This window comes from Nerophis ophidion, linkage group LG02 (genome assembly GCF_033978795.1).
Source record: "Nerophis ophidion isolate RoL-2023_Sa linkage group LG02, RoL_Noph_v1.0, whole genome shotgun sequence".
Classification (NCBI taxonomy): domain Eukaryota; kingdom Metazoa; phylum Chordata; class Actinopteri; order Syngnathiformes; family Syngnathidae; genus Nerophis; species Nerophis ophidion.
Window position 1 is genome coordinate 36,482,861 of NC_084612.1, and position 26,590 is coordinate 36,509,450.

Consider the following 26,590-nt stretch of genomic DNA (forward strand, 5'->3'; position numbering starts at 1 on the left):
CAATGTTAAGAAAAAGAATAAGAGACTTATTATACTCTAAAAATGTTGGGCTTACTTAAAAATGCACGCATTTAGTTGTATTCAGTCTTAAAAAAAATACTAATGAATCATAAACGGTACTATATCGCTTTTAAAAAGTACCCGTTTTTTTTTTTTTTTTTACAGGAATAATGGCACGCCGTCGTCACGCCGTGACATTGCTGGTTTTATGAGCAGAGGAGCATGTTCGGCAACGCATAACCACAGAGTAATTACAGACAGACATGCATTTTGGCTCACAAACTTACGGTAAAGGTGCAGCTATAACACGGAAACGGACTGAGGTGCTTTAAACATGCCTAGTGGCTAATGTCCACCTGCAATCGGCAGTGTTTTAGCTTCTTCTAAATCACTATTCATCGCCTCTATGGCGACAAATAAAGTAAGTTTCTTACAAGTATCATCCCTGTAGGGCTGCGCGATATGGCCTTTTTTTAATATCTCGTTATTTTTAGGCCATATCACGATACACAATATATATCTCAATATTTTGCCTTAGCCTTGAATTAACACTTGATACATACAATCACACTAGTATGATGATTCTATGTGTCTACATTAAAACATTCTTGTTCATACTGCATTAATATATGCTACTTTTAAACTTTCATGCAGAGGAGGAAATCACAAATAAGTCAATTTAGAAAAACTGTATTTATTAAACGGTTATCAAGCAGTGGCACAAACATTCATGTCATTTCCAAAACAGAAAGTGCAAGATTGTCAGAAACATTTTAAAACAAGCTATTAGTGCACTTTTGTGCATGATGCCACTAAGATGACGTATCAAAACAACACTAAATTAAAGTGCACTTTTTGTACAGAACGCCACTACAATAGTTTAAAATAAAAAAAAGTGCAATTTTGTGCATGATGTCACACCAAATATTTCAATATCATGAAATATGAAATCAAATAGTGTTCATCCTTCGCTATGTGGTAGGTTACTGCGGACATTATCGTCTTTTGTTGTTGACAATTTTTTTCATACGGTGTTGATCTGGAAATGTTTGCCGCTGCATTTTGAAGGTGTGGGCGTGCAGTACCGAATGCAGATATTGACATGCGGAGTAAGCACTCTTCATTCTCTAGCAGGTGACTTTTTAAATTATGCTACACATTAGCAATAATGCTACTTGTTGTAGCTACACTTTTGCCCCACACTTGAGAAATTACAGTTGTCTGTTTGACATATTCCCACTTGAAGCCAAACTACCGCCAGACGATGGACCCCCTGCTGTTTTTCTTGGGAATAAATTATTCTTCCATTTGTTACCAGATTCACACCTTCTTTCTCTCGTATTACCACTTTCATGGCTCCGCTAGCATCACAGCTAATGTTACCCATGCTGCTACCTCTCTGCTCCGCGAGGACGTATACGTATGTGACGTATGACGTGACAGTTTGTGACCTGTGTAAAAAGGTGCGCTTGCTGTCTGTGAGAAGGAGAGACAGGAAAGAGTGAAGAAGAGCCTGTAGTGTAATGCCCGCAGCTAAAACCAACTGCGTGAGAATGTGTACTCGAATATCACGACATAGCCATTTTCAATATCGCACAGAGACAAACCCGGGATATATTGAGTGTATCGATATATCGCCCAGCCCTATATACCTGCAGGACGAGGAATAGCTAAACATGCTGCGCTACACTCCAAAGGAGGATACAATAGCTCACCAGCGCCACTGCTAACTAGGGCCGGCCAATATATCAAGTTTGTAAGATATATCGATAGATTTTTAAACAAGATATGAATTAGGAAAATATCGTGATATCGATATACTTTTTTTCAGGTTAAAATGACCAAACGCTGCTTATTTGTTATGTTCCTTGTTCTCCCCCGCAACACTCCATGTGATATAAACCCCTCCACTTCCTCCTTTCAAGACAGGCTTGTCGTCTACCCCCCACTGCACTGACCCAGAACAACAACACACGAGCAAATATGGAGCCTGACTTTGCCACCGGTAGTGTGCCAGTGACCAACTAGTAAGTAAAACGCTAAATTTGCATACCTGTCAACAACTACGGTTTTTGATAACCCATTTCGGTTTACGACTGCAGTGGTAGAAAATCAGACTTTCAAATTAAAAATAATTTACTTAAAAATCGATGCTACGCAGCTTAACTACATTTCCCAGTAGCTTGGCAGTAGCTTTGCCACTTTATAAACAAGTAGCGATCTCTGTAGCTTAGCTATTTTTAGAGCCATGTAGCTGTTAGCTAAGCTACATGCTACAAAAGAAGAGAGAGGGAGAAGAGAAAGAGAAGTGGGCTAATGCAACTCCACGGGCAGGGGACAACATATACGGGAAAGATCAATGGTTGGTTGGGTTACGTATAAGAAAATCCATGATTGGTTGGTTGGTTTATAATGATGAGTCACGATTTGTTAAGAGTAGGGAAAAACTTTACAGACACGCCAATCAGAGGCAAGATAGGGCGGGTCAGATGACAAGAGTGTCAGGCTTTCCCCTGACAGTTTGTCTATGTTTTAGTTTTTCTTCTGCATTTGTCTGTTTCCTCTGTGTTTAGTATCTCCTGTCTTTAGTTCCTGTCTAGTGCTCTTATTTTGTCAGCTTCCTGTCTTGTTCCCTGAGTGCTGTGTTCCTCCTCTGCTGCGGCTGATTGGCACCTGGCCACACCCCTTGCCAATCAGCCCGCTCCTATTTGTACCTGCTTTGTCTTGTGTCAGTTGCTGGATCATTGTTTTGTCATTGCCTCATCTCACTCTTGTGTCTTTGCTACCTGTCGTGTCTAGCAACATTTCAGCTATTACCTGTCGTGCTACATCTTGTCCTGGTCGTCGTAGCGGTAAGCTGTTTTTGTTAGCCATTAGCTATTTCCAGTTTTTCTGTTTGTTATCCTCTAGCTTTCATGCTAAAGTTCCTTTTTGTTTTTCTAGCTCCCAGTGCTAGCTCTCTTAGTTTGTTATTCCGCCCACGTGCGTGCTTTTTGTTTGTTCTTATGTAGTTTTAATTAAAACAGGTTTTCATATACCATGCCTGCCTCCATCTCTGCATCTTGGGGTTCATCACCAACTAACTGTAACAAAGAGAGTCGTAGTAGAGAAAAGAGAATACTCAAGTGAAATTTCCGACGAAGTGAGGAAGATCATAACCTCACAATTAAGTAAAGTCACTTACTTGGCGCTGACAAGAACTGTACATGTGCGACAGTCCCTTGCATCGTCGACTGAGAATTAACAAATTCTTGCCTACAAATTAATTTTTTATCTGAGTTTGATACATGTTGTATTATTTGCACAGGTATGTTATTTATTTTATGTAGAAATAATATGTTTCTACTTTATTTATGTTATGTAATTCTGTACTACTTAAACTGTACTACTTTTCTGTGCTGTTAATACCCATCTTGACTAACTGGGTTAATAAAAGTGCCACTTTCTGTTCACAGTTCATCTGTCTTTCAGTTCAATTTCAGTGAATATCGGTTCAAAAATGAATATATTTAAATGTATATTTTCACCGAAAAATATATCGAGATGTATATCGAATATCGAGTTTAAGCAAAAATATATCGAGATATACTCTTTTGTCTGTATTGCCCAGCCCTAATGCAAACAAGCTTGTGCTTCACAATGTAAACAAATGCCAAGGGTGGATCTAGTGTAATGATACCAAGTACAATAGCGTATCTACAATGATTACATCGATATTTTTTTATAATACTAATACTAATGGTTTAGATTTATATAGCGCTTTTCTAGACCCCCAAAGCGCTTCACAGAGAAGTGAAAACCCATCATTCATTCACACCTGGGGGTGGTATGCTACCTTTATGGACACATTTCGTGAGTTTATTAAATTCATATGATTTTTTTTTGTATATGAAAAAAGATTTTGTGATTAGATATATATTATGGCTATAGAGGTAGCTTACCACCCCCAGGTGTGAAAGATTGATGGGTTTTCACTTCTCTGTGAAAAAAAAAATCATATTATTTTAATAAACTCACGAAATATGTCCTTTGGACACATGAGGACTTAAATTATGACCAATGAATGATCCTGTAACTACTTGGTATTGGATCGATATCCAAATGTGTGGTATCATCCAAAACTACTGTAAAGTAGGGGTCTCAGACACGCGGCCCGCGGGTCAATTGCGGTCCGCGAGACGTTATTTTGCGGCCCCCACCTTAATATGACAGTTTAATGTTAGTGCGGCCCGCAAGTTTTATATAAATGGCGCTTGACAGCGTTGTGTTATTTGGGTCCAAAATGTCTCTTTCAACATTCTGCGTTGCCTACCCTTGCATTAGTGGAAAAGTGGCAAATGAGTGAAAGCGACAGAGACGTTGCCATGGAGACGAGGGTTTTCTCACGTGCCGGGCTGCAGTCACACCGCGACACCTGTCCGTCAGTAATATCCGTCCCTGATAACCAGGACCAATTTGAAAACCGTTATTTTTTTTTGTTTTTATTTCATTTGCATGACCTCACATTTCTTAGTTCTCATTTTGTTCATTTATATTTTGATTTTATTTTGTGTTGAAAATAAAAATAAAGACATTTACAAAGATTTTTTTGGAGAAATCTTTTCTTGCGGCCCAGCCTCACCCAGACTCTGCATCCAGTGGCCCCCAGGGAAATTGAGTTTGAGACCCCTGGTGTAAAGCTTCCAAACAACAGAAGAATACGTGTCTATTACATTTTAACACATGTGTAGATGGAGCATGTTAAAACAGAAAGTAACCATACATTATTATAAATTAAGAAGTAGATTAATAATACATTTTGTGCCGCTTGTCCTTCATAATTTTGACAAACTAATAGAATGAGAAATGATACAATATGTTACTGCATACGTCAGCAGACTAATTAGGAGCCTTTGTTTGCTTACTTACTAATAAAAGACAAGTTAAGTGGTCTAGTATGTTAACTATTTTATTTAAGGACACAATTGTTCTTGGATTGCAATTAGAAACATGTTTAATGTACAATTAGGTTTTTTGGTTCAAATAAAGCCAATAATGTCATTTTTTTGTGGTCATCTTTTTTGCCAAGTATCTAATTTTGGTACCGGTACCAATAACAAAATATTGGTATCAGGACAACCTAGTTCATTCAAATTTCTGATTTGAATGATACGGTGTAACTTTCATATTTGTCATATTAAGGACTCCGGAGGCAGTGGACAGGTACCGACAGGCCAAGCGGTGTGCAGCTTCAGTGGTCGCGGAGGCAAAAACTCGGACATGGGAGGAGTTCGGGGAAGCCATGGAAAACGACTTCCGGACGGCTTCGAAGCGATTCTGGACCACCATACGCCGCTTCAGGAAGGGGAAGCAGTGCACTATCAACACCGTGTATGGTGCGGGTGGTGTTCTGCTGACCTCAACTGCGGATGTTGTGGATAGGTGGAAGGAATACTTCGAAGACCTCCTCAATCCCACCAACACGTCTTCCTATGAGGAAGCAGTGCCTGGGGAATCTGTGGTGGACTCTCCTATTTCTGGGGCTGAGGTCGCTGAGGTAGTTAAAAAGCTCCTTGGTGGCAAGGCCCCAGGGGTGGACGAGATCCGCCCGGAGTTCCTTAAGGCTCTGGATGCTGTGGGGCTGTCTTGGTTGACAAGACTTTGCAGCATCGCGTGGACATCGGGGGCGGTACCTCTGGATTGGCAGACCGGGGTGGTGGTTCCTCTCTTTAAGAAGGGGGACCGGAGGGTGTGTTCCAACTATCGTGGGATCACACTCCTCAGCCTTCCCGGTAAGGTTTATTCAGGTGTACTGGAGAGGAGGCTACGTCGGATAGTCGAACCTCGGATTCAGGAGGAACAGTGTGGTTTTCGTCCTGGTCGTGGAACTGTGGACCAGCTCTATACTCTCGGCAGGGTTCTTGAGGGTGCATGGGAGTTTGCCCAACCAGTCTACATGTGCCTTGTGGACTTGGAGAAGGCATTCGACCGTGTCCCTCGGGAAGTCCTGTGGGGAGTGCTCAGAGAGTATGGGGTATCGGACTGTCTTATTGTGGCGGTCCGTTCCCTGTACGATCAGTGCCAGAGCTTGGTCCGCATTGCCGGCAGTAAGTCGAACACATTTCCAGTGAGGGTTGGACTCCGCCAAGGCTGTCCTTTGTCACCGATTCTGTTCATAACTTTTATGGACAGAATTTCTAGGCGCAGTCAAGGCGTTGAGGGGTTCCGGTTTGGTAACCGCAGGATTAGGTCTCTGCTTTTTGCAGATGATGTGGTCCTGATGGCTTTATCTGACCGGGATCTTCAGCTCTCGCTGGATCGGTTCGCAGCCGAGTGTGAAGCGACCGGAATGAGAATCAGCACCTCCAAGTCCGAGTCCATGGTTCTTGCCCGGAAAAGGGTGGAATGCCATCTCCGGGTTGGGGAGGAGACCCGGCCCCAAGTGGAGGAGTTCAAATACCTAGGAGTCTTGTTCACGAGTGAGGGAAGAGTGGATCGTGAGATCGACAGGCGGATCGGTGCGGCGTCTTCAGTAATGCGGACGTTGTACCGATCCGTTGTGGTGAAGAAGGAGCTGAGCCGGAAGGCAAAGCTCTCAATTTACCGGTCGATCTACGTTCCCATCCTCACCTATGGTCATGAGCTTTGGGTCATGACCGAAAGGATAAGATAACGGGTACAAGCGGCCGAAATGAGTTTCCTCCGCCGTGTGGCGGGTCTCTTCCTTAGAGATAGGGTGAGAAGCTCTGCCATCCGGGAGGAACTCAAAGTAAAGCCGCTGCTCCTTCACATCGAGAGGAGCCAGATGAGGTGGTTCGGGCATCTGGTCAGGATGCCACCCGAACGCCTCCCTAGGGAGGTGTTTAGGGCACGTCCAACCGGTAGGAGGCCACAGGGAAGACCCAGGACACGTTGGGAAGACTATGTCTCCCGGCTGGCCTGGGAACGCCTCGGGATCCCCCGGGAAGAGCTAGACGAAGTGGCTGGGGAGAGGGAAGTCTGGGTTTCCCTGCTTAGGCTGTTGCCCCCGCGACCCGACCTCGGATAAGCGGAAGATGATGGATGGATGGATGGAGGTGCAACTTTTAGGGTAACTTCGCCGCTCAAATCCGCCATTGTAGCGCATTTGCTTGTTTTTCTTCTGTGACTTTGGCCTGGTGTTCTGGCGAGACATGCTCCCCTTGTTACTCATGCACTCCGCCTGCATTTGCACAACGTAATAATCCAAGGAATGCTGACATAAAATTGAAGGACTCCTTCACATTTTTCACAGTAAATAATGCTATATTTTTGTATTTTGGCATTGATTATAGATGTTTCACACTAAAAATGATCAAATCTATGAGTTATTGGGCTAGTTTTTCTTCTCTGGTAAACCAGAGGCGCTCCCAATTTTAATTTGTTTCAGTCTTAATTTACCTGAAGTACAAGGGTCTTGAGTTTGAAGCAATATTTCTATACTGAATGTTTTTCACAAACTGAATTTTTAAACATGCATTTTGCTCAGACATTTTATACAGTGAAATTGTCAGCATTGTTTGAAAAATTCATGTGTAAAAAAATTCAGTTACATTAATTCAGTGTCAAAAAAAAGTTTGGGTAATAAAGATACCAATTAACTTTCACACAGGGAAACATAAGCAGAAGACATCGAAAAATGTGCATTTTGTCTGTCATGTGATCGGCATCCCGGTGCTATTACGTGATTGGCTGACTTTTTTTTGCTCATTTAATTTTTGCTTTTTAATTAGCTACATAACTGTTAGCAAAACAAAGAACAAAATATGTGTATATGTTGCATCTGCAAGCAAGCAATGCATTGTAGTATTTGAAGAAATTACTATTCCTCGTTTGTCTTTGTCGTGATACAAACAATCTTTGTCACGCCTGTAAGTTATGTTTTGGTTTTGGTCATGCTATGTTTAGTTTGTGGACATTCAGTCACGTTTTGCACTTCCTGGTTTTGTTTGTTTCCATGTCAACTCATTAGTTTTCACCTGTCACGTCCCTGTTCTCAGCCTCACACCTGTTTTCGCTAATGATCATAGCTATTTAAGTCACTCTTTTTCTTGTCTTCGTCCTGGGATCTTTTCACACTCGCACGCACCCTACCCATGCTGTTCAAACCTTCACGTCCTCGTCCACAGTTTCATGCCGAGTAAGTTTATGTATTTATGCCACAGTGCTAGTTTTGTTTTGTTTGTATATAGTCATGCCATCGTGCTGTTTCTGTTCATAGTACATTCATGCCAATCGAGCAAGTGTTTTTGTTTCCTGTTTATATTTTGTAGCCAAGTTTTATACCTCCTTGTGAGCGCCCTTAGTTTGATTATTTTTGATTATAGTGTTTAAATAAAAAAACATGTACCTGAATTCACGCCTGGCTCATCCTGTAATCCTGCTGCGTCGAAGGAGCACACACCATCCATGTCCAAGCCTGACAAACTTTCAGTTTCACCTGCTCCAATTTAGCGTTTAATTCCATTGCCCCTTACTTTGTGCTTTTTTTTACATTTTCATTTTGTTTTGCAAAAGCACCTACAGTGTTTGGCAGCTCACTGAATCTTCATTGGCTTTTTCTGCTACTTTTAAAACTAGGACAGCCATCCATCCATCCATCATCTTCCGCTTATCCGAGGTCGGGTCGCGGGGGCAACAGCCTAAGCAGGGAAACCCAGACTTCCCTCTCCCCAGCCACTTCGTCTAGCTCTTCCCGGGGGATCCCGAGGCGTTCCCAGGCCAGCCGGGAGACATAGTCTTCCCAACGTGTCCTGGGTCTTCCCCGTGGCCTCCTACCGGTTGGACGTGCCCTAAACACCTCCCTAGGGAGGCGTTCGGGTGGCATCCCGACCAGATGCCCGAACCACCTCATCTGGCTCCTCTCGATGTGGAGGAGCAGCGGCTTTACTTTGAGTTCCTCCCGGATGGCAGAGCTTCTCACCCTATCTCTAAGGGAGAGCCCCGCCACCCGGCGGAGGAAACTCATTTCGGCCGCTTGTACCCGTGATCTTATCCTTTCGGTCATGACCCAAAGCTCATGACCATAGGTGAGGATGGGAACGTAGATCGACCGGTAAATTGAGAGCTTTGCCTTCCGGCTGAGCTCCTTCTTCACCACAACGGATCGGTACAACGTCCGCATTACTGAAGACGCCGCACCGATCTGCCTGTCGATCTCACGATCCATTCTTCCCTCACTCGTGAACAAGACTCCTAGGTACTTGAACTCCTCCACCTGGGGCAGGGTCTCCTCCCCAACCCGGAGATGGCACTCCACCCTTTTCCGGGCGAGAACCATGGACTCGGACTTGGAGGTGCTGATTCTCATTCCGGTCGCTTCACACTCGGCTGCGAACCGATCCAGCGAGAGCTGAAGATCCCGGTCAGATGAAGCCATCAGGACCACATCATCTGCAAAAAGCAGAGACCTAATCCTGCGGTTACCAAACCGGAACCCCTCAACGCCTTGACTGCGCCTAGAAATTCTGTCCATAAAAGTTATGAACAGAATCGGTGACAAAGGACAGCCTTGGCGGAGTCCAACCCTCACTGGAAATGTGTTCGACTTACTGCCGGCAATGCGAACCAAGCTCTGGCACTGATCATACAGGGAACGGACCGCCACAATAAGACAGTCCGATACCCCATACTCTCTGAGCACTCCCCACAGGACTTCCCGAGGGACACGGTCGAATGCCTTCTCCAAGTCCACAAAGCACATGTAGACTGGTTGGGCAAACTCCCATGCACCCTCAAGAACCCTGCCGAGAGTATAGAGCTGGTCCACAGTTCCACGACCAGGACGAAAACCACACTGTTCCTCCTGAATCCGAGGTTCGACTATTCGACGTAGCCTCCTCTCCAGTACACCTGAATAAACCTTACCGGGAAGGCTGAGGAGTGTGATCCCACGATAGTTGGAACACACCCTCCGGTCCCCCTTCTTCAAGAGAGGAACCACCACCCCGGTCTGCCAATCCAGAGGTACCGCCCCCGATGTCCACGCGATGCTGCAGAGTCTTGTCAACCAAGAGAGCCCCACAGCATCCAGAGCCTTAAGGAACTCCGGGCGGATCTCATCCACCCCCGGGGCCTTGCCACCGAGGAGCTTTTTAACTACCTCAGCGACCTCAGCCCCAGAAATAGGAGAGTCCACCACAGATTCCCCAGGCACTGCTTCCTCATAGGAAGACGTGTTGGTGGGATTGAGGAGGTCTTCGAAGTATTCCTTCCACCGATCCACAACATCCGCAGTCGAGGTCAGCAGAACACCATCCGCACCATACACGGTGTTGATAGTGCACTGCTTCCCCTTCCTGAGGCGGCGGACGGTGGTCCAGAATCGCTTCGAAGCCGTCCGGAAGTCGTTTTCCATGGCTTCCCCGAACTCCTCCCATGTCGGAGTTTTGGCCTCCGCGACCGCTGAAGCTGCACACCGCTTGGCCTGTCGGTACCTGTCCACTGCCTCCGGAGTCCTATGAGCCAAAAGGACCCGATAGGACTCCTTCTTCAGCTTGACGGCATCCCTCACCGCTGGTGTCCACCAAGGGGTTTTAGGATTGCCGCCCCGACAGGCACCAAATACCTTGCGGCCACAGCTCCGATCTGCCGCCTCGACAATAGAGGTGCGGAACATGGTCCACTCGGACTCAATGTCCAGCACCTCCCTCGTGACATGTTCAAAGTTCTTCCGGAGGTGGGAATTGAAACTTTGTCTGACAGGAGACTCTGCCAGACGTTCCCAGCAGACCCTCACAATGCGTTTGGGCCTCCCAGGTCCCAAACGCATCCAAACGCATCGCAGGAAACTAGGACAGACATCCCGTAATTAGTTTAGTTAAATACTTTCTGCATAACAAACAATCCTTCCACACATTGTACTCAGTGGCAGCACACATCCGCGGCTTCATTATAGCTGCTCTGCATGTTCCCATCTATTCAATTTAATAAATAAATCCCTGACAAAGTGCTGGGGCAGGACATGGATCACATTAATGCAAACTATATATTACCTCCTTTTATTTTCCCCCTTCAGTTTGTCTGTCGACATGAACCGACTAGGCCGATATTACAAACCCTGTTTCCATATGAGTTGGGAAATTGTGTTGGATTTAAATACAAACGGAATAAAATGATTTGCAAATCATTTTCAACCCATATTCAGTTGAATATGCTACAAAGACAGCAGATTTGATGTTCAAACTGATTAACATTTTGTAAAAAAACTAATAATAAGTATAATGTGTATAATAAATATAATAACTTACTAATTTGATGCCAGCAACACGTGACAGAATTTGGGAAACGTGGCAATAAATACTGATATAGTTGAGAAATGCTCATCAAACACTTATTTGGAACATCCCACGGGTGTGCAGGCTAATTGGGAACAGGTGGGTCCCATGATTGGGTATAAAAACAGCTTCCCCAAAAAATGCTCAGTCTTTTACAAGAAAGGATGGGGCGAGGTACACCCCTTTGTCCACAACTGCGTGAGCAAATAGTCAAACAGTTTAAGAACCGCGTTTCTCAAAGTGCAATTGCAAGAAATTTAGGGATTTCAACATCTACGGTCCATAATATCATCAAAAGGTTCAGATGATCTGGAGAAATAACTCCACGTAAGCGGCATGGCCGGAAACCAACATTGAATGACCGTGACCTTCGATTTCTCAGACGGCACTGTATCAAAAACCGACATCAATCTCTCAAGGAAAACCAGAAAACCACTGTCACTAAATACAGTTCGTCGCTACATCAACCATGAATTGATTAACGTGGACCCGGCTTCACGGTGGAAGAGGGGTTAGTGCGTCTGCCTCACAATACGAAGTTCCTGCAGTCCTGGGTTCAAATCCAGGCTCGGGATCTTTCTGTGTGGAGTTTGCATGTTCTCCCCGTGAATGCGTGGGTTCCCTCCGGGTACTCCGGCTTCCTCCCACCTCCAAAGACATGCACCTGGGGATAGGTTGATTGGCAACACTAAATTGGCCCTAGTGTGTGAATGTGAGTGTGAATGTTGTCTGTCTATCTGTGTTGGCCCTGCGATGAGGTGGCGACTTGTCCAGGGTGTACCCTGCCTTCCGCCCGATTGTAGCTGAGATAGGCGCCAGCGCCCCCCGCGACCCCGAAAGGGAATAAGCGGTAGAAAATGGATGGATGGATGGATGGACCCCGACTTAAACAAGTTGAAAAACGTATTCGGGTGTTACCATTTAGTGGTCAATTGTACGGAATATGTACTGATCTGTGCAATCTACTAATACAAGTTTCAATCAATCAATCAATCAACATTTGTAAGTGCAAGAGCTGTGCAAAGTGAAAGCCTATTATCAACAACATCCAGAAATGCCGCCGGCTTCTCAGGGCCCGAGATCAAAGTGAAAAAGTGTTCTCTGGTCTGACGAGTTCACATTTCAAATTCTTTTTGGAAATATTTGACATCGTGTCATTCAGACCAAAGGGTAAGCGAACCATCCAGACTGTTATTGACGCAAAGTTCAAAAGCCAGCATCTGTGATGGTATGGGGGTGCATCAGTTCCCAAAGCATGGGTAACTTACACATCTGTGAAGGCACAATTAATGCTGAAAGGTACATACAGGTTTTGGAACAACATATGCTGCCATCTAAGCGCCGTCTTTTTCATGGACGCCCCTGCTTATTTCAGCAAGACAATGCAAAGCCACATTCAGCACATGTTTCAACAGCGTGGCTCTATAAACACAGAGTGCGGGTACTTTTTCTGGCCCGCCTGCAGTCCAGACCTGTCTCCCATCAAAAATGTGTGGCGCATTATGAAGCATAAAATGCGTCAGCGGAGACCCCAGACTGTTGAACGACTGAAGCTCTACATAAAACAAGAATGGGGAAGAATTCCACTTTCAAAGCTTCAAGAATTAGTTTCCTAAGTTCCCAAATGTTTATTGAGTGTTGTTAAAAGAAAAGGTGATGTAACACAGTGGTGAACATGCTTTTTCCTAACAACTTTGGCACGTGTTGCAGCCATTAAATTCTAAGTTAATTATTATTTCCAAAAAAAAAATAAAGTTTATGAGTTTGAACATCAAATATCTTGTCTTTGTAGTGCATTCAACTGAATATGGGTTGAAAAGGATTTGCAAATCATTGTATTACGTTTATATTTACATTCAACACAATTTCCCAACTCATATGGAAACGGGGTTTGTAGATCTTCATCATAATATTTGCAATAATACAAGCAGTCGTTGCATTATTACGTGTCACTTTGAGGACAAACGACACTGACTGGATCACCCTTACAATGGCCCCGAGAGCATGCGCTGAAAAAAACGCCTTAATCCGAGCAGCCAGCGGCATAAACAGTCAGTGACACGTAGTGACATATTCATTAGTGCACATTCATACCGTAAGTCTCCTTTAGAATACCCTTTCCATATTTCTTCGTGGGATAGGTAATCTGATCTCATCTCATATAGTCCAACCTTGGCATTTTGCGATAGCCCCGGCGTCCACATTGCTTTGTTAATAACACCGCCACAACGCCAGCACATGCACTTAGATTTAGTGTAGGGATATTAAAAAGCATGTAAAGAACATTTATTGCGTCTGGCCTGCTAAGAGAAAAGGTTTGTGGTTTCATCTGCACAGTATGGGAGGCGGTGCACAATGTGACATTGCAAGGTAGCCTGTTGCCACGACAAAGCAACATGGCAACAGCACATAAGGTGTTTGAACTCTATCTTATATCACATTGTTGTCTGCCCGGGGGGATTTATTGGTGACTTAGACTGTGCAGGTTCACACACGCCCACCATGAGGGCTGTGCCACTGTGCTCACTGCCTTGTACTATACCTCAAACAAAGTCATGGAAAAATGTAGCACGACTGTGTGTCTCTGGGGTGAGAACACTGTGTCCTTTGTGCTGGTTAATGCTGGCGTTAATAGGAAAAAGAGCTATTAGTCTGTGCAGAAGACAAAAATGAATGTTTGGAAGTATTTAGCAAAAAATGGTTTGCTAGGATAACTCAAGAGTCAATATTGACTTGCTTTAGTACTGACAGGTGACGAGTCCATGGTGTACCCCACTTAAGTCAGCTCGGATAGGCTCCAGCATCACAAAGATACTGTAGCTAGGTAGGCTTGTGTCCTGACCTGAATACAATATGCAGTAGCAGGCCTGTATACATTATACAGTATCTCACAAAAATCCAGTACACTCCTGACATTTCTTCTTCCGAAAAGATTCATTCTGTCATATTAAGGGATACAACATCTCACTATTCCATGACATACCAATACATGCCAATGAAAAACAGTACCTCAGCTGTACACTGATGTCAGTGTACAGCTTGGAAAGCAGCATAGTTATAAGGTCCTCTAAAAATGTGTCCAACGCAACGGCTCAATACACAGCCATTGTTGTCTAATGCAGTGGTTCTCAACCTTTTTTCAGTGATGTACCCCCTGTGAACATTTTTTTAATTCAAGTACCCCCTAATCAGAGCAAAGCATTTTTGGTTGAAAACAAGAGATAAAGAAGTAAAATACAGCACTATGTCATCAGTTTCTGATTTATCAGATTGCATACCAGTGCAAAATATTGCTCATTTGTAGTGATCTTCTTCAACTATTTGAAAAAAATAAAAATAAAAATAACTAAAAACTTGTTGAAAAATAAACAAGAGATTCAATTATAAATAAAGATTTCTACACATAGAAGTAATCATCAAGTTAAAGTGCCCTCTTTGGGGATTGTAACAGAGATCCATCTGGATGTATGAACTTAATTCTAAACATTTCTTCACAAAAAAGAGATCTTTAACATCAATATTTATGGAACATGTCTACAAAAAAATCTAGCTGTCAACACTGAATATTGCATTGTTGTATTTTTTTCAAAGTTTATGAACTTACATTCCTATTTTGTTGAAGTATTATTCAATCAATATATATATAAAGGATTTTTGAATTGTGCCTATTTTTAGAATGTTTAAAAAATAAATGTCACGTACCCCTTGGCATACCTTCAAGTACCTCAAGGGCTATGCGTACCCCCATTTGAGAACCAATGGTCTAAGGGCCAGTTCTCACAGGAAGGTTTGCTTTGTTTTGCTGCCAGGTTGAAAAAATAAATGCCTCCATACAGTTTCTTTTTAAGAATGAGTCACGTGAATCGATTGACGTGGACCCCGACCTAAACAAGTTGAAAAACTTATTCGGGTGTTACCATTTAGTGGTCAATTGTACGGAATATGTACTGTACTGTGCAATCTACTAATAAAAGTTTAAATCAATCAAAAAAAAAAACGTGTAGGTAGAAACAATCACTGGGTAAAAATAATGTAATACAATGCCTGACCACAAGTAGCGCTGTAAGCAGATACAGACCAGAGAGTATGACGTTAAACTACATCAAGGCATAAGATGGGAGGTTATGTGTGGGGTTAGTGAGTCCCAACTAAAGTCTATAAAATGCACACAAAGAACCGTTTGCACCTTCTCTTGTGACTGGCGTGCGGTCAGCGCTATAAAACTGAGCGAGTCCCTGGGTAAATGGCGCGCGGACAACCAACAGGACAGACTAAGTTCAACAGCCCAGTAAGGCAATTAGTCTAGGAGAAGGATCTCTGATATAAAATACCCCTTCCAACCCGCACCAAGCCAGGGTGGAAGGTGTAGGCTATTAAAAGCATGAAAAGTACGCCAATAGAGATCGTTCACTATGGCAGAAACATGCTGAGGCTTTCGTCCAGCAGTGGACTGACAACGGCTGACGATGATGATGATGATGAGGATGAGGCCACCTTTGAAAACGAGTTGGCCACACTCTGTCTGTACATGACTCTGGCACAAACCAGTGTAATGTATGGACGAGAATATGGATAACAAAACAAAAGGCGCCATGTTGGACATAAAGGACATGCCCAGAAGCATGCCATTGCAGTCGTTCAGAGGTTTTCTTGACTAAATAAACCAAAATCCATCAATCCATTTTCTACCGCTTGTCCCTTTTGGGATTGCGGGGGTGCTGGAGCCTATCTCAGCTGCACATGGCCGGAAGCGGGGTACACCCTGGACAAGTCGGCACCTCATCACAGGGCCAACACAGATAGACAGACAACATTCCCCTTCACATTCACAGACTAGAGCCAATTTTATGTTGCCAATCAACCTATCCCCAGGTGCATGTTTTTTGGTGGTGGGAGGAAGCCGCAGTACCCGGAGGGAACCCACTCAGTCACAGGGGGAACATGCAAACTCCACACAGAAAGATCCTGAGCCCGGGATTGAACTCAGGACTACTCAGGACCTTTGTATTGTGAGGCACATGCACTAACCCCCTGTTGCACTGTGCTAATAATATGTTTAAATATAGTTATAAACATACGCCAGTTCAAAACTTACAATAAAACATGCTTCTATTTTGTCAAAGTATAATTTTGGGGCAATAGCTTGGTTGCATAGGATTTCACATCTGTTTTTTTTCTTTGCGGCTAAATCTACACGATGGTCAACCAGATTGAGTGTAGCATTAAAACAAGTGAGAGTAAGTGTAGATTTGAGCAAACATGCCGTATTGCTGTTCGGTTTTTGGGTGTCCCAGTCATTCAAATAGAGAGATAGGAAAGAGCTTTCATAGAGTCCTGAAATAAGTTATGGCTATGATTCTAGTTTAACCTTTTTTGAACATGTAATGGTTCATAAAGGTAATAAAGTCAGGGAAAAAAATGAAAATGCATTAAAGGAAATGACTTGAAAATATCACATTCATCATCTTGTGGAATACAATTTAACCGCTTGTGTCTGCAGTAATCACTTTGTAAAATATTTGTTTGAACATTTGATTTGTTCAAGAAACTTTCTGTGATGCAATCGAGTTTATTCTCTACTATATTAGTAGTGTTTAAAAGCAGAACTAAATGTAAGAAAAGGACGAAAGAATTATTTTGTGTTTTTTTGTGGTTGCTCAGCCTAAATACAACTACAAAGACCTGTTTATGCAAATAAACTAACCTCATCCACCGTATTTTCCTTGTCAATTTTCATAACAGAAACGAAAAGCTTATGTTATTATTGTGCAGGAAAGCCTAGTGTTTTTATTCGACATGGATGACCACATTATAACATCTTTGGTGATATGTGTAACCATCAAGAAAATATCCCTGATAGTATTAATTAACCGGATGAATAAATCTCTCGCAGGCTCACCAGTACTGAACTTTGATATTGCTACCACACATGGCTGAACAGCAGGGACTTTTCTAGCTACATAATGAGGCAAATATGAACTTCACACCTTAAAACCAACTGCAAACATGAATTGTAGATCAGACTAATATTTATAGCAGGAAATCAACTGCATACAAACTTACCCTTTTCTCATTAGCGTCACGATCGCAGCAGCATGGCACTCGTCAAATACGTTACTTAGCGATGCACGAATAAGTCCAACTTCGTCTTTCACAGATTAATGTTTAATTTGTGGACCCATAAAATGTAAAGACATGATGTGCCTTCAATCATTTGTTCTCTAAATACCTTAAGTGTCAAGTGAATTGAGGTTAAAGGGAGCAGTAACATATTGGTGATGATAGATGGGTTAAATCTTAAAAAAAAAAAAAAGTTTCTTAAGAGTGTAAAAATCCACTTCAACCCAGTTTAAATATATTTTTCATGATCGCTTATATATTTGCCTTTTAAACCATTCAAAATACGCCTCAATCTGCAATCTGCAAACAATCAGTAGGGCTCGAGATCATCGCCTGAAACCGGGAAGCACCCGGATGTGCCGCTAGGTCACGTGATTGCAACCCACCTCTTGTACGGCCGTTCTTGATGCACTCAGCCACTATATTCAAGCAGTGTTTAGTGACTAGCAGGCTGTCCAACATGCTTCCGAAGGCGCAATAAACGTAGAAAAAATACACAGAATAACCCAAAAAGACGTATTACACTCATTTTGCCAAAATTAACTGTGGACCAGCAATTACAGAGAAATTAGGACTTTTGTGTTAAGTATGTCAACTGTTTTACCATAAGTGGTTGTTTTATTGTGTTCTTTGCTTGTATTTCTTTTTTAGTACTTGGCAATACTGCGACATGATGCTTAGTGTATTACTGAAGCTTAATCTGTTCAACACATAGCTTCTAAAACTTGTTGCGCAGTCTCCTCATTGAGGTTCAAAAACATAATTAGTCCAAGAGTAATCGTTGTTGTCCTTCACAAAGTATGCCGTGAGGAGTAGCAGGTTTGTTTCTGTTGAAAGGAACTGTGGTTCCCACATGAACATCATGGATCTTGTGACTGCTCACGCTCATTACCGAACAAAATAGCTCGGAAATGTCTGCGAGATTTATATTATTTGGATCCTTCTGTGTCTATTTACTCTCAAATTTGTGTTATAAATCAGAAATATATGATAATAGCTACAATACAGAGGCAACTGGTGTTTCCATTATATTGGTACATTGACATTTTTGCAGGGAATTAACTGCAAAAAAAGACTAGAGCGCTCATGTTGTTAAGAGAAACTTGGACCAGTCTAAACACAGTGGAAGATCCCTGCATTGACATTTTAACCTCTTAAAGGCCAGCGTCCACTCCAGTGAACACTGGTATTTCGCTTAAAAGAGCTATTTGTTTCTGCAATTCTTAACTTGGACACAATAAATAGACCAAAAACAAGAATGCTGGTTCTCAAAATAAGAATTGTAGTGAAAGGAGAAGTGTGGCATCCTAATCCGTATCTTTTTTGGAAAAGTGGCCCCTAGAACAATTTAGTTGACTAACCCTGCCCGAGAAGATTTAGGCATTCTTTCATCACATGGTTGGCCCAGTGGAGCGTGTCTTCACTTCAATTGTTTCTCTACTGTCAGCACTGTTGCATCAACGCTGATCAGATGATGCTGTGGGCTCCAGGCAAGCAAAGTCCCCTTTTGAGCAGCTAATTGGTTTAGGAAAAGCAAATCTTGAATGAACTAACCCTTTTTCCATACAGCATTGATGTCATGTTATTCCTCTTTTTAACAGTTAAATGTGCTATATTTGTTATTCCGTTTTTTAAAAAAAAGCCTCCCACATTCATAATATTACAAATTTGAGAACATAAAAACAGTAACATTGTATTTTTGCTACTTTATCAGCTAATACAGGAGTGTGTTAGTGACTTTATTTGTCCAAATGTCACAAAGAACATTTGTGAGCTCAGACATTACCTATATTGAACCTGATAAAAGCATTTTTCACACCTACAAGCTCCATTCACAGACAGAGTCCCATTGCTTTTATGAGCGGTCGAGCGAGTCAAAAGCCGAAAAATCGATAAATTAATAAATACAATTTTTATGATTTTTAATTTTTTTATTTTTATTTGTGGCGGCCATAATTATTTTGTGGCGGGCCGCCACAAATAAATGAATGTGTGGGAAACCCTGGTACTGTACTACAATGCCTTCAACGATGAGAGCTCTAATGACTGTGGATTTTATGATCCGCTATCCGGATCATATTCTGTTTACGTTGTCTAAGTCAATTGTGTTTTCAGCACCTCTTGATTTTGTTTGTCTCAGTTGCCATGACGGCAAATTACTTTCACCTGCCTCTGGTTAGTTCTCGGGACGCGCACCTGTTGCCCGGGCACTAATCAGAGGGCTATTTAGTCCTTGCCCTGGCCTCACTCGGTCTGGCTTCCTAGTTTGTTTCTTACAACAGATGACAACGCTTATTTCTTGATCTGAACCTGCTAGCTTCAACACTAGGCTCTTTTTATCTTCTAGCTCCCACGCTAGCTCCTTTAGTTTCTTCCTTAAGTGCTATGAGCACGTTTTTCTTTCTTGAAGTCTGATTTATGTCTAAATAAATCATTTGTTCCTACCTTCACGCTGTGTCCAAAGCCCGTCTACATTCCTGGGAGAACGAACTCCGCACCACGATGCGACCCGGTCGTTACAGCGGAGTCTGCAAGAACCCTTAGGGGTTTAGTCCAATCCCCGATTGATTAAAAGGTGCTGTTTGCAACAAATAGGTGGCTGTCTAGAGGACGCTCGCATCCAAACAATCCGTCATCATTATAACCTGTCCTTGTCCTGGTCCAACCATGCAAGTTACGCCAAAAGTCATGTTACAAATGTGTGTGGAAAAGCCTATGATCTCACTAACCGGTTCAACAACTATAGCATTTGTTAATAAATAATTTCGTTATCGATCGCTTGTCCAGTGATCGTGCATGTGCATTACTGTGCGTAGAAGATTAAGAAGGAAGACGACAAATATTTGGCTATGGCAGTTTTACGGGATATTTTGCTTCAATGTCTGCTTGAAGAGTGTAACTGTGGGCGAGCAATTGGAGACAGGAGTGTTACAACTTTGTAGTGAGTTTGTAAAACATATTATTTCAACCTGTTTTCTACTCTGTTGTCAACTATTTACAAGTAACTGTCTATTTTGGCTAATAATTATGACGATTTTTGTTTTTGATGCCATTCTGGTCAAATAAAGGCGCCCTGAATGCAGGACCATTTTACGTTGAGGACGCATCACATGTATATTTGATTTATTTCTACATACCAAAGGGGCCAGGGTCGGATATGAAAAATAGCACTGTTCACACAGACATTAAAAAATCCAATACAGGTAACATATGGCAAAAAAAAAATCGTAATTGACCTGCAGTGTGAATGAGGCCTAGAAAAACTAGTGAGCTGTATAGTCCAAGATGCCTTGTCGTCTTGGAGTATACAGCTCAGGACACATAGAAGAACCAGCCATTCGCTGAAAATGATTCCGCATCGTCCTCCTTTCTTTTTCTTCTATTGTTTATCGGCGGTTGCCAAACAACCTTTTGGTGTGCATTAGCGGCACATTGTAAAATGCAGTGTGAATACAAATTTTATTTTAAATCATTTTATTTAACACTTTCTAAAAAATGTATGTTTTGCTTTATATTGTACACATTACTCCCTCCCCTTTCTTCTTCGTCTTCTGGTTTTAATTTTTGTCCTATTGCTACAACCTTCGACTATGTACATGTGGAGCATGATTTATAATAAAGCAACACATTTTACAAACTCAAAAGTTATTTAGCAAATGACGCAGGAGCTTGCTTACCACAGCATTAACGATAACTGTGTGAATGTTTCAGTGAGCGAGGCGATGAAAAGTAGTTCCTCGGCTTTAGCCTTTATAATAACAATGTCGCTACAGTTTGGGTAATATGCAGGTGACGGAATAAAAATGGAGTGTGTTTTGCAAGTTTTGGATGTATTTTTAGAGGGCTTTATAGGCAGAATGGACGACTCCCAATAGTTGCACCAATGCATTTTGCGAGTATTTTTTCAATGATTAGAATGCACACACAAAAAAAGAAATATGTGTATGTGTTGTTGTCTCATATAGACATTGTGAATAAGCACATTTCCCTTAAAGGGGAACATTATCACCAAACCTATGCAAGCGTCAATATATACCTTAATGTTGCAGAAAAAAGACCATGTATTTTTTTAACCGATTTCCGAACTCTAAATGGGTGAATTTTGGCAAATTAAACGCCTTTCTGTTTATCGGTCTTTTAGCGATGACGTCAGAACGTGACGTCACCGAGGTAACACACCCGCCATTTTCATTTTCAACACATTACAAACACCGGGTCTCAGCTCTGTTATTTTCTGTTTTTTCGACTATTTTTTGGAACCTTGGAGACATCATGCCTCGTCGGTGTGTTGTCGGAGGGTGTAACAACACTAACAGGGAGGGATTCAAGTTGCACCACTGGCAAGAAATCTGTCGCCAGACCCCCATTGAATTTGCTTGAGTGTCTGCACATTTTACCGGCGATGCTAAGACAGACATGGCACAGAGATGTATGGATAACCTGCAGATGCATTTGCAACGATTAAGTCTACGAAATCACAAAAGTGAGTTTTGTTGATGTTGTTGACTTATGTGCTAATCAGACATATTTGGTCACGGCATGACTGCCAGCTAATCGATGCTAACATGCTATGCTAATCGATGCTAACATGCTATTTACGCTAGCTGTATGTACATTTGAAACTAGATACCCACATTTAATGCGAAACAAACACTTACCAATCGACGGATTTAAGTTGCTCCAGTGTCACAAGATGCGAAAGTCCTGATTGTTTGGTCTGCACATTTTACTGGCGATGCTAATAAGGCAGTCATGCTATGGGCCACTTCATTAGGTACACCCACGCTATGGCCGAATAGCGTCAATAGCTATTCGCTCAATAGCTTCAATTTCTTCTTCAATTTCGTTTTCACTATCTGCCTCTATACTCCGACCAACTGTTTCAATACATGCGTAATCTGTTGAATCGCTTAAGCCGCTGAAATCCGAGTCTGAATCCGAGCTAATGTCGCTATATCTTGCTGTGATAACCGCCATGTTGTTTGTATTGGCAGCCCTGTATGACGTCACAGGGAAATGGATAGTGGTTTCGAAGATAGTGAAAATAAGGCACTTTAAAGCTTTATTTAGGGATATTCCGGGACCGGTAAAATTTTGAAAAAAACTTCAAAAGATACAACAAGCCACTGGGAACTGATTTTTATTGTTTTTAACCCTTTTGAAATTGTGATAATGTTCCCCTTTAAAAGTGCAGTTCCCTTGAAAGTACCGTATTTTTCGAACTATAGAACCCACCATGAGTTGCACCCGCAAATATTTTACATAAATTAATCACACCAGAATGTAAGCCACATACATATATATATACATATATACTTTGTGAAATTAGTTTTCTACCAGAAATATTGTGTGAATGTTTATTTGCATACTTTAATTGTTTCCAAACGGTGCCTGTAACAATAGCTGTAAAACGGCTGATCAAACAAAATTGAAGTCATCGTCATGGACCAGCTACCTGCGGAAGCGAGCTCTCCAATCAGCTAAACAGACTCAAAAACTCCACGGTGACGTTGTGGTGAATTTACTTAATAAATTTGTGAAACTGAAACGATACAAAACGAATGCCAGTGTAAGTTAATAACACTAACACAGACATTTGTAAATGTGTTATGATAGCTAACGCTAATGACCCTAGCTTCCTTACATTATGATAGCATGTACAAATATGCATGAAAACAGTAAGTTTAGTAAGTATGAATAGTTTTAGTTATCTTGTAAAACTTCCAAATGTTGCTTGGAGCGATGAATGAAAAATCTATTCAAGTAAAAACGCTATGGATGACTACAAGACAAAACAGCACCTGCACTTCTGGTTTATGTTCACCCCGCAGCACCTGCAGTGAGCAAACTCATCCAAAAGATGGCGCCATTGCACAAACAATAAGACAACTTTTCAATGCCTCTGCTTGTGTTTGATGAAAACTATTTGCATTATGGCTGTTAGTGAAGAAAAATCCAAAACTTAGCCGCACCGATTTATAGGCCGCATGATTCAAAGCGTAAATTAAAATTTAGCGGCTTATAGTCCAAAATTTACTGTATGTCACTATACTATTAAGAATTCAGTTATGACTGTAATGTTATCCAAGGGTCTTTTTGTGGCTGTTAACATCATGGAAAAGGCTGTTTAGACTTTTGGTTCACTAACCTTGCGAAAGATACTGAACCCACAGCTGCATTTTCCCTCCCATCCATCCATTTTCTACCGCTTATTCCCTTTTGGGGTCGCGGGGGGTGCTGGCGCCTATCTCAGCTACAATCGGGCGGAAGGCGGGGTACACCCTGGACAAGTTGCCACCTCATCGCAGGGCCAACACAAATAGACAAACAAGATTCACACTCACATTCACACACTAGGGCCAATTTTTAAAATGTCTTTTTTCCCAAAATTGTTCAAGGTTTCCATGCTTCCATATCGGGTGTATTCCTGACCCATATCATATGAAAATTGCTAAAATATTACCACTTTACACGGATTGAAAGAAGCATATGTTCTCCAAATACAGACCAATATTACTGCTTCCACAGTTTTTAAAAAGTTGTTCGCTGTTAGGTTAAATATATGTATTATTAAACATAAAGACTATAAAGGGTGTGTTATAGGTGGTTGAAAATGAGTGTGATGGTTTGATGTAAATAATTATTCATGAATACTAGTATAACACAATTTTAGCTTTTTTGTAGTAGTGGGAAAAGTGTCGATGCCTCTTTATATGTCGAAGTAGTTGAGATTCAAAGAACAAATGAGATCAGGTTGTTGGGTGTTAATGAAAATTTTTCATGGAAATCACATATTAATTATACAAAGGCTAAAGAATCTAAAACTATTTCCATGTTACACAAAGTGAAGGAATTTCTAAATAAAAAAACATTGTATATTTCATATAATTCACTAATTGTTCCGTATCTAACATATTGACTTGAAGTGTGGGGTATTGCCTGTAAAACTTATTAAAATCCACTCTTCCTTTTCCAGAAAAGAGCCATGTGGATACGCACACAGGGATCCCACACATCCAATATTCAAATAACCTTCTGGAAATTTCATTAAATGGTAGAGTACAATATCCTGAAAATCCTGCACAAAGCACATACACAAATTCTGCCAAATAACATTCAAAACAAATTTGTTTAAAGACAAAGTCATTATAATCTCAGAGGAACTCTGCTCCTTACTAAATAGAGATTTAGAATAAGGATAAAGGAAATAAGTATTTCAATCAAATGTGTTAGTTTGTGCAAAAATCTCCTTCTGTATTAAAAAAAAAGTACAACTCAGGATGATAAAAATGTATGATTTGGAGTAAATTATTGTTTTTTTATTTTGTTGTATGTTATGAAATATCCATCCATCCATTTACTACCGCTTATTCCCTTTGGGGTAGCGGGGGGCGCTGGTGCCTATCTCAGCTACAATAGGGTGGGAGGCGGGGTACACCCTGGAAAAGTCGTTATGAAATATGTATGTTATAATTAATTAGGCTTCTGAGTTGAACAACAAATCTAACTGCATGAATAGTTATTATATGTTTTAAGTTGTGGTTCTTTCTGCTCCTTTTCATTCATTATTTATTTTGTTGATTGTTTTTTGTCTGAGCTTAAATTAATAAAATAAACAAACAGTATCGGTATCTAAAATATAGAAAGTGTGTATGTGTGTGTTTGTGTCAAACGTTTTTTTTAACCCAAAACTGCATGATTGGAAAGTTCCTTAAAAAGCAGTTTGTTTGAAGGCTTGCTTTGACTACTGAGGATTTGTGTCTTCATTGTGTGGTCTGATTGAATGGCCAGGAGGCTGCGAGAGCTTGTGATTAACACAACGATGATTTATCCCCAAATGATTGTGACACTTCCAAAGATGGCTTCCAGCAAATCCGGCCATCACATCAGTAGAGAAGCTCAGTTAATCAGCATCTCTGCTCATGTTCGGAGGACGGTTATATTTGGGCATTTATCTGATGCCATTTTAAGAATGACAATGGCTAATGCAGCAGATTAAACGAGAGTAATCAGAGCAGTGAGCTGTGGAGTTGTGTTGTTTTTTTTGTCTCCATTAAGGTATGCGCAACTGCCCATATATTGTTCAGTATGTGTGCATGCTTGTGCATGCAGTTGTGCAGGTATGCAACTTGGTAATGAGTCTTCAATGGCATGCTTTACAGTGTAGTCAACACACCTTTGAGCCTCTATAAATCCTTAGTTTTTTACTATCCGTACTGCTTTTTCGTCACACATACAGGAACATTTTGGAGTAATTTCATCTCAGTAGCAGCTTCAAACTACTGTGCAGGATTTCCCTATATTACCACCATTTTTTGGTCGGGGCGTGCCTTGGGGCAAGGTCAATATGACATCATATATATGACGTCATGATAATTTGGCTTTGCCATGATACACATTTTCTTTAAAAAGTCTAAACAAATGTATTATGTATATTTAAACATGTGTATTAGTTATCAGTAATGACATACATGTATTTATAGTCCGTTTTAGTGGTCAAGTATATTTAACAAGGAATTTCACTTGTTAGACCGTGATGTTTTTGTTCAATGAAATTTCAATTGTTGCTGCCTATTATAAAAGATAACACAGGCAGCATTATATTATTCCTTATCTGTGTTGCAATTTAGTTTTCCCAAAATGTTAACAGTCCTTTAAATTAGAGATAAAAAAACAACAAACTTAAAGTGATTTGTTGATATTCTCCACAATAACACATTGATTGATTGATTGATTGATACTTTTATTAGTAGATTGCACAGTTCAGTACATATTCCATACAATTGATCACTAAATGGTAACACCCGAATACGTTTTTCAACTTGTTTAAGTCGGGGTCCACGTTAGTCAATTCATGGTAATATGAGTATACCATATTTTTCGGATTATAAATTGCTTCGGAGTATACGTCGCACTGGCCGAAAATGCATAATGAAGAAGGAAAAAAACATGTATGTGTCGCACTGGAGTATAAGTCGCATTTCTGGGGGAAATTAATTTGATAAAACCCAACACCAAGAACAGACATATGAAAGGCAAATATATAAAGAATAGTGAACAACAGGCTGAATAAATGTACGTTATATGACGCATAAATAACCAACTGAGAAGGTGCCTGGAATGTTAACGTAACATATTATGGTAAGAGTCATTCAAATAACTATAACATAAAGAACATGCTATATGTTTACCAAACA

General features: G+C 41.3%; 1 protein-coding gene across 2 annotated transcripts in view; it reads left to right on the forward strand.

The window, feature by feature from the left end:
* Positions 1 to 26,590, forward strand: part of galnt18b (UDP-N-acetyl-alpha-D-galactosamine:polypeptide N-acetylgalactosaminyltransferase 18b) — a 294,528-nt gene that overhangs the window by 5,616 nt on the left and 262,322 nt on the right. Inside the window, exon 1 of one of the 2 annotated variants that reach the window (XM_061882878.1) lies at positions 1,936 to 2,027. The exons of the other annotated variant lie outside the window; for it this stretch is intronic. The gene's annotated coding sequence lies outside the window, so the exon portion shown is untranslated. Of the gene's footprint in view, positions 1 to 1,935; positions 2,028 to 26,590 lie in introns of those variants that run through there. 2 annotated transcript variants of the gene reach the window in all.